We start from the raw sequence: 9,688 nt of genomic DNA, 5'->3' as shown, positions 1-9,688 counted from the left end.
TACCCTCACACATGCATACATAGGGCACACATGCATACCCACACACAAACACATTCACATTGCAAAGACACACACAAACACACATTCACACAAATAGACACACACAGTCTCTTTTTTAGCTATCAAGCCAAGTTCAGTTTCAGGAAAACTGATTTGAGGAGCATGGCTGATTTGATAGATAAGACAGGCTTTGGGGAGTCATTCTGGGGAGCATTTGCTGATTTTGTACAATGCATTCACTCTGCCTACTTTTCCATTCCATTATTTGAACTAAGGCAATCAAATTTATTCTCTTTGCACTAGACAAAATGATAAGAATGTCAACCTATTAAAGTCTGAGTTGATTTAAAAAACAAAATTATACAAAGCATCAACAGCCAGATTGACTTCACTTCAAATCCTTTTCCTTTTTAATAGAGCAAAATCTCCTTTCTCATTTGCTAGTGAACTCTAGAGACTGGTTTAGATTTTTGGTACATGACCTTCTCAAGTATTAAAGTAGGTTTATTACAGTGATTATGCGAAGTAAACTCCATCCTATTTTTTCAAGTCATTACTTTTCTCAATTTCAATCTGAAACTTAAATGCTGAATTCCCCTTGGGTAGGTAGTGAATGACATTAATTCCTTTAGTCCTGACCCAGGTTTCCTGTCAATATTGGAGTGAAGCACCTTTAGACTCCATATATTTGAATGCTTAATCCCCAAGTGTGCAGAATTTCCCCAAGGCAGAATGAGTTATAAGCTGCTTTTATGTACTTCCCAATGCTGGGCCCTTAGTAATGAATCAATGAATGTTGCTGAAATGAAATTTTTTTTTTAATATCATGGACAAGGAAAGCTTGAGGAGGAGGGTGACAATAGATTCCATCAAGTCAACTATTTTCTATATGCTCATTACAGATGCTAAGAAACTAGATGGAGCTCTCTAAGGACAGGGACAAGTGAGGCTAGCAGACTGCATAACATATTGCAGATAATATTATATTGAGGGGACTCAGGAGTGCCATATAAGGTACATCGTCACCAGTGTATCAGATTTTAATATTTCTGTAATTATTAAAATGAGATGGTAAAAAAAAAGAAAAAGCATAACCACTAGAAGTTACCATAAATTAATAATATTCTCAGACAAACAGTTGCTCTCATAATGACTTTTGGTATTTGGTTTCAAAAAGGAACCAAACAGTTGAAATACTTCCACATGTTCTAGAAAATGAAATTGGCATACAGGGTTTTGAGGATGACTGTAAACAATGGTTTGCACTTTCTTCTCCATTGCCCAAAGTAATGTTAATCCTCTCTGGTGCTCATGACAGGGAAAATAAATGACTTTTGTCTTTCCCTTTGTCAGAAGCACACTAAATCATTCAGGATTGTTTGAAGTAACTTCATCTATTTTTGGTCCTGTTTTTATGAGCACGGAATGTCTCCTCGGGACCTGGAGAACACTTTGTGTTAAAAAGCCATATTACAATATGTTAGTTTGTGATGGACGTTAGTATGCCCATCCCATGGTCTTGAGGGACTCAAATCGCTTCAGGAAAGTGATCCCCTCTTCTTGACTTGGGCATTCAGCCAGAAACTGGCGGTTCTCTCTTTCCTGAACATTCTACTGGACATATGACAGCACACTGACACCATGTGTCAAAACTATTTTTTAAGAAAAATGAGCGAGCACTATATATTCTGTATCAGGCAAATGACAGTAACCTCGAGTCCCACCACCATCAATAACCTCTTGCCACCCAGTGTCATTTTTAATAAGTTCTCCATGAAACTAGTTCCATCGTCTGTCACACTGCCCTCTGCTGGCCTGGACTGTATTCACTGACACAGAACATTAAAAACTTAAAATGTTAGGAAGAGAATCCTCAGAATCCTCTGGATTTGACCATTGATTACAGCTCTTCCAATACAACCCACAAGTCTATCCATTTTAAAATACCATTTATTCAACACTTATGGAGCCCTGACTCGTGGCCGGGCAATGTAGGCACTGAGAATATAGCAATGAACAAATCGCATACCGTGTGCTAAAGAAGTGTCCAGCCTAGCAGGCAGGATGGTCTCGTAAACAAGCAGTTATAGTAAGAGGTGAAAATGCCCACATCTGGGTAATGCAGTGTTGATTTTCTTCCTAATTGTGACTATAGATCTTACTCATTCTGTTGGTGTAAGAAAGAGGCCATATCCTGGTCTTGATGCACTTACCATAAATTTGGCGTCATAAGGTTTATGTCAATTCACGTTTCCTTTAGGTCTAGTTCTATTTCATTATCTGGAAGCTCCGTGCTAACTGATGGCTGTCTAACAAATTGGATATGGATAAAATATGGTGAGTGCTTGGGCGCCATTTTTCAGCCCACAGTCATAGAAATATTTTACATAATTAAGGTGCATCTAGAACAGCAGCCCAATGTTCTAATACATTTGTTAGTCTGCTACTTTGGACCAATATTTCTTGCTTGAGAAAATCACATTGGCAATATATTTCGGTTGGGTTAAAGCTCAGAGAATAGCAAATGAATCATTTGTGATTATATTAAAAATATGGCCAAAACTTTATTCCAACTATTTTTGAAGTATGGAGGAATACAGGTTGTGTGAGGTCAGAGTAAAGGTTGAGCCTGGGAAGATAATGGTGATGAGAAGAGTCTTCATCTTAACTATACTTTGAAGGTATGAAGCTGCAAGATCAGAATCCCAGGGGCTATTGTTTTTTCCTGGTTATTTTACTTTTCAAAAGTTAGAGTATTTGCTATTCAGTGGAATCTTGTTCCAAAGATATTGGTTAACTGAGTCAAACTCTATGGTTTTCCACCCAATTTTTCCGTTCTATGATAGAATTCAATTTTCTTAAAGTCTAATTTAAAAACTATTTATAAATGCAAGATTAAAGAAATGTAAGTAGGTATTTTGTTCTCTAATTATAAATTTGCCTTAATCATTACTTAGTTTAACCAATTTTTCTCTTATACTTGAGAACAATATACCTGCCTAATTCACCCTAATTTTGTTGTTTTTGTTTTGTTTTGTTTTAACATAGCCATGGCTCCAAGATCCCTATTGCTATTTTTTCTTAAAAATACCACATTGGTGTTTTTTTTTATGGCTTTGGAATTTTCTTAAGTGAAAAACTCAGTAACTTCCAGCTTAATGAAAGACGATATCAGTGTGCCTTCTTAACACTCTTAACTAGTTCTCTGAGTTCTAAAATGTTCTGCTGTGTCCCTTATGACATCCATTTATCATCTCCCTTACTATAGAAAATAAATGTTCAGTTTGTGTGCTGCAGAATTGTCCCAGATCTCTAATAGCAGATGAAGTTAAATTGCTCTTAATTTATTTAAACTGGAAAATGTCCATCTAAAAACAGACTTCAATCATGGGACCAAGGAGGAACGTATCCGAAGATTCCTCCGTCAGAAATAGCCAGCATGACACGGGAAATGGGAGCCTTTTTTGGACACCTAGTGAGGGCTCAAGGGCAGGTACTTTGACATTCTCTGATAAGTGAAAATGACTTAGCGTTTATCTGGATTAGGAGTTTGACGAAGGGGAGAGATGAAGCAATGTGGCCTGAAATTATCTACAGGATAGGAATGAAGACCAGCTTTTTTTTTTCTTTGAGTGCTTTTCAAATGTTTCTCTTTCTATGTTTTTAATAAAATAAATAAATAGGTTCCAACACTTGGGCATGTTTATGTTACTATGGCCCTATCATCAATCTACTCATATTTTAATGTTTCTTTTATTATACGCAGGTTTATTCTTAATCACCAGCATTGCTTTCCAGCACTGTGAATCTTAAAATTTATCTGAGATCTTCTAACTTTCTTACAGCAAGATAGGAAGGGAAATTCTTAATCTTTTTCATCCGATTAAATACTCACAAAGTGGCATGTCACTGAGGTTGAATGTAAGGCAGGAACTGAGGTAGACGGGCTGTTCAGACTCAGATCCTAGCCTTGTCACTTGCTAAAGGGCTCTGACCTTCAGACAGCAAGTTTTGAGCCTCAGTTTTTACATACTTCATGGAAATGTTAAAACCCACATAGAACTGTTAAGAGGAGTGGATGTAAAGTCTTAGTGCAATACCCGTTCGTTTTTTTTTGTTTCGTTTTTTTGTTTTTTTGGTTTTTTTTTTTTTTTGAGACGGAGTCTCACTCTGTCACCAGCTGGAGTGCAGTTGTGCAATCTCTGCTCACTGCAACCTCTGCCTCCCAGGTTCAAGTGATTCTCTCATCTCAGCCTCCTGAGTAGCTGGGACTACAGGCACATGCCACTATGCCCAGCTAATTTTGTATTTTGTATTTTGTATTTTTAGTAGAGACAAGGTTTCAGCATGTTGGCCAGGATGGTTTTGATCTCTTTATCTCGTGATCTGCCTGTCTCAGCCTCCCAAAGGGCTGGGATCACAGGCGTGAGCCAACGTGCAGTTTTTATTGCTGTTTTTGTTTCCTCATCCCTACTAAGGATCCGACACTCTAGAATTAGCAGAAATGTCAAGGAGGTGTGATGGAGCGGGCTAAGTGGGGAGTGTTCTTTTGCAGCTTTTAGTACTTTGATGACTTGGGATCTCATTTTACCATAAAAGAAGGGGAATGTGTGTGTGTGTGTGTGTGTGTGTGTGTGTGTGTGTGTGTTGCAGGGGACGGTGGGGATGGGCAAGAGAGAAAGAGAAGTGATCTTGAAACTTCTCTTAGTTTCTAGCTTCTAAATATCCTTTGGTTTTTACATATACAGAACAGCATTGCAGTCCATGCTTTTTGGAGTCCATTTTGGTTGTCTCCATCTTTTCAAGGCCTTCTCTTTCTCTGTCCATCCCTCTTCAGTCTGCTCTTGCATCTCTTGTTTTCCTCATTGTTCCTAGATGATCACATCCATACCCACGGCTTCAGTGCTCACACTTCTTCTCATGGCACCCAAATCTCTATTTCCAGCCCCTCCGTGCTTGAAGATTGGTAGTCAGATAGCTCTTTGGGCATGGCCTTTGAATGTCCAATAGGCTGTTCAAACTCAACGTTTAAAAATCTGACCACATGATTTTTACCTTCTCTCTCAGCTGCTACCCAGTTCTTCCTGGGTTCATTTTCTTGGTCAGTGGTGTCTTTATCTACTCCAAATCTCTAGCTTAATAACCTTGGAGTCATTCTGAACCTGATCTTTGAAATCAGCTTGGCTATTACCTCCAGTTCTACATCAACTCTTCTTTCTTTGTAGGAATGCTTATTGGGTGGAATTCGGTAGTGAAAAGAGTGACGCGTCTCTGAAGAGACGTGCATATCACACACAGCTTTTCTTTCTTTTTTTTTTTGGGATACAGAGTCTTGTTCTGTCACTCAGGTTGGAGTGCAGTGGCGTGATCTCGGCTCGCTGCACTTCTGCCTCCGGGGTTCAAGCGACTCTTCTGCCTCAGCCTCCCACGTAGCTGCCACACCCAGCTAATGTTTTGTATTTTAGTAGAGACAGGGTTTCTCCTTGCTGCCCAGGCTGGTCTCAAACTCCTGAGCTCAGGCAATCCGCCCACCTTAGCCTCCCAAAGTGCTAGGATTACAGGCATGAGCCACCGTGCCCAGCCCAAACACAGCTTTTCTTACCTATCTTTTATTCTTCTCTAGTTTAGAACTTTCACCATCTCTCCTTCTTTACAGCTGGAAAAATTGCCTCTTTAATTTCCTCCACCAGACTATCTATTTCCAATTTCTCACCAAATTTAGCATAGATCTTGTTGTTGATTTCCTTCTTAAAGTGAAATGTCTCCTTATTGTCTGTAAGATGTAGTTCAAATCCCTTAGCTTTCATACCCAGCTCTTTACCCCTGCTATAGTATATTTTCTAACCTTATCTGCCAATGCTCTGTCCTCTACATACCTGTACTTTAATTGCTTCAAAGCCTTTGTCATTCTCCAGTACAACCAAATACTATACTGAGTTGCCTTGAGACCAGTCTCAGCTCAATGTTTCATTGAAAACCAACACAAATTGATTCCAAAATGCATTGGCTACAATTTTGTGCTTTACTGAAGTTTTTGGTAAAGAAAATTCCCAGCACTTTGGAAGGCCTAGGAGGGTGGATCACTTGCAGTCAAGAGTTTGAGACCAGCCTGGCCAACATGATGAAACCACATCTCTACTAAAAATACAAAAATTAGCCGGGTGTGAACGCCACTGCACTCCAGCTTGGGTGACAGAGCAAGATTGTCTTAAAAAAAAAAAAAAAAAAAAAAGAAGAAGAAGAGGAAGAAGAAAGAAAAAGAAACCACTGCATAGCTCAGAGAAATATTTTCTCTCTAAAATCGCAGCCTTCATTGCAGCTCAAAGTCTTCCCAGCTTCTCCGTCTTCCTTTCCTTGACTCTGTCCCTACTATCACCCTACTATCACTTCACCTACCCTCTTGGATCTCTCTGAATATCTTCCTTCCTTTATCTTGTGCAGTAATGTTGGCCTCTTTGTACTTGTTCAATTCAGGAGTTATAGTTACAACCGTATCAACCAGTGATACGGACAGGAGACAGGGAAATACTGGGTAGAAGAGGGCAGTGCCCTAGCAAAGGCCGTGCCCTCAAGCCTGGAGACCTATGGCCCTAAATGGGGACAGGCATTCCTGTTTTCACACCCAAAAAGCTGCCTTTTGGCTCACCATGCTCCCTATCTTGCACCCACATAAACCCCAAACCCCAGGCTCCAGAAGCAGAGGAGCAGAAAAGATGAGATAAGTAGATGAATGGGTGAATGATGTGGCAGAGAAAGGAGGAGGAATGTCTAAACACCGAGAGGAGTTCAGCTGGGGGTGATCAGAGTGGAATCAGCTGCTGGACAGCAAGGCTCCAGGGAAGGATCATCTTCCCACTCCATCCCTCCTTAGGGCTCCACATCCATCCCACTGAGAGCCACTTCCACTACTTGATAAAACCCCCACATTCATCCTTCAAGTCTGTGACCCTTGCAGAAAGGTAGAGAGTCCCCTGAGCTGGTTAACACTCAAGCCATCTGCGGACGGCAGGGCTAAAGGGCACACTGTAACACATACCCACTTGGGCCCCTGCATCCATCCATCTGTGTGCGGCCCCTTCCCTCAGTGGTTTGAGCAGTGGCAGTGACCAAACAGACAAGCCACACCCCTGTCGCACCTCAGGTGAGGTGGATCAGGGAACTCTGCTGTTTCAACAGAGTCCAGTATCTAAGCAGAAAAGTAAAACAAAAAAAAGATGATAGAAGGCAAAGTCGTTCAGTTCTTGACTTCTCTCAGTGTTGAGAGTTGATTCTAAGCGTACAAGGATAATATGCAGGGGAACTTGGTAGGAGTCTATTGTAGTTATTCAGATGAAATGGTGGTTGCTAAGTCCAGGGTAGTAGGAATTCAGATGGCAAAAATGGTCACATTCTAGGTATATGTTGACGGTATCATGAAAACGATTTTGAGAAAGAGGAGTCAAGATGAATCTTGAATTGTTTGGCTTGAGCAACTGAAAAGGACTTTCTAGTTACTGACTTAGGAAAGACTTCAGATGAAGTAAGTTTGAGAATATCAGCATCTTATTTTTGGGCAAAATGAGTTAGAGATGTCTCCTCTGCATCCAAGTAGACATTTGGGTATTTTGATTCAGAGCATGAGCAAGAAGTCTGAACTGGAGATGAAAACATGGGGACCATTAGTATGTAGATGGTATTTAAAGCTATGTGACTGGGTGAAAGGATCATGGGAGTGAATGTAAATGGGAAAGGGAAGGGGATCAAAGACAGCCCTGACACCCTCCACCATTAAGTGGTCAGTACACAAGGGAGAATCAGCAAAGGAGGCTGAGGAGTCCCCAGCAGGATACGAGGAAACCCAAGAGAGTATGGTGCCTGGAAGCCAAGTCAAGTGATCGTAAGATGTGGGTTAAGACACAATAATTTCTGTAGAATATGGGGAGAAGAGGCGTGCTTAAAATGGGTTTAAGAGAGAAGTGGGGAGAAACTAGAAACAATATAAACAGCTCTTTTAAGGAGTTGTGTAAGAGGATCAGAGAAGTGAGTACGAAACAGGTCAGAGGAAGTGGGTTGGGAGGGAATTGTTGGTTGGTTTGTTGCCCTGTTGGTTTTAAGATGAAAATATCTCTGTGTGTTGGTGGGAATGATTCAGAAGGAGTGGTGTGGATGGATGAAATAGGGAAGAAATGGGACAATTGCTGGATCCATGTCTTTGAGCAGGTAAGAGGGTATAAGTTCTAATGCATAAGCACTGGCTTTATTAGTTCATCTGCTTTAACAGGATCAAGATTTATCTTCGTTTTCCTTAACTAGCATAATGCTTTGTCCCTGTTGGGTGTTCAATGGGTATATATTTAATGGTTTGCTCTTTCTTTCTTATTTTTTTTTGAGTCGGAGTCTCGCTCTGTTGCCCAGGCTGGAGTGCAGTGGCGCAATCTTGGCTCACTGCAAGCTCCGCCTCCCATGTTCAAGCTGTTCTCCTGCCTCAGCCTCCCAAGTAGCTGGGACTACAGGCTCCTGCCGTCACGCCCGGCTACTTTTTTTGTAGTTTTAGTAGAGACAAGTTTTCACCGTGTTAGCCAGGATGGTCTCAATCTCCTGACCTCATGATCCGCCTGCCTCGGCCTCCCAAAGTGCTGGGATTACAGGCATGAGCCACTGCACCCGCCGGTTTGCTCTTTCATTAATGTAGAGAAGAAAGGAAAGCACACTCTCTTCCATTCCTTATCTCTTCTATCTGGACCATGTTGTGCTATAGTTCATTCCAGTGGTTCACTGAACAGTCTCAGAAGAAGAGCAAAAAGACTGCAGTATGGGGAACTGGGAGAGCAGAGAGAGAGGGAAGAGAGAAGAGAGGGAGAGGAGAGGAAGAAGGAGAAGAGGGAGATGAAGAAGAGAGAGAGAAAGAGGATGGGGGGAGCAAGGGGGAGCACGAGGAGTTGGGGAGCAAGAGGAGGGCGGGAGAAAAGGAGGTGGGGAGAGAGGGGAGAGAGCGAAAGATGCAGGGAGAGGGGAAGAGAGAGGAGAGGGAGAGTAGAGGGAGAAAGAAATAGGAGGCCAGGCACGGTGGCTCACGCCTGTAATCCCACCACTTTGGGAGGCTGAGGTGGGCGGATCACTGGAGGTCAGGAGTTACAGACCAGCCTGGCCGACATAGTGAAACCCCATCTCTACTAAACATACAAAAATTAGCCAAGCATGGTGGCGCACTCCTGTAGTCTCAGCCACTGGGGAGGCTGAGGCAGGAGAATCACTTGAACCCAGGAAGCAGAGGTTGCAGTGAGACAAGATCCTGCCACACTGCACTCCAGCCTGGGCAACAGAGCAAGACTCCATCTCAAAAAAAAAAAAAAAACAGGAAAGAAATAGAGGAAAGTTTATTTTCCTTGTATCACACAACCTGCAAAACTTCATAAAACTTTATGGTTCAATTATTTGAGAAATGGAAGCCAAACAGTTAGGGAAATGCTGTGTTCCCTGTCCCTCCCTGACATTATGTTGCCTGGCAGCGTTCGGGGTAACCTAGTCGTGAATCAACCAAGTCCCCTCTCTCCTGCAGTTTCATGTCTAGTAAAGAGGGACTGTTTTCCTGCCCATTTTCCCTTCCTCTATTCGGACGCAACAGTGTTTTGACCTCCTTGGCTCTGTCCTGATGTACCCAACTGTCTCTCCACCTATAAACAGAGAGGCTGATTTATTCTGTGGAACA

This window comes from Nomascus leucogenys, chromosome 9 (assembly GCF_006542625.1).
Source record: "Nomascus leucogenys isolate Asia chromosome 9, Asia_NLE_v1, whole genome shotgun sequence".
Taxonomy (NCBI): domain Eukaryota; kingdom Metazoa; phylum Chordata; class Mammalia; order Primates; family Hylobatidae; genus Nomascus; species Nomascus leucogenys.
The sequence above is the reverse complement of the archived record's forward strand: the minus strand, read 5'-3'. Positions refer to the sequence as shown.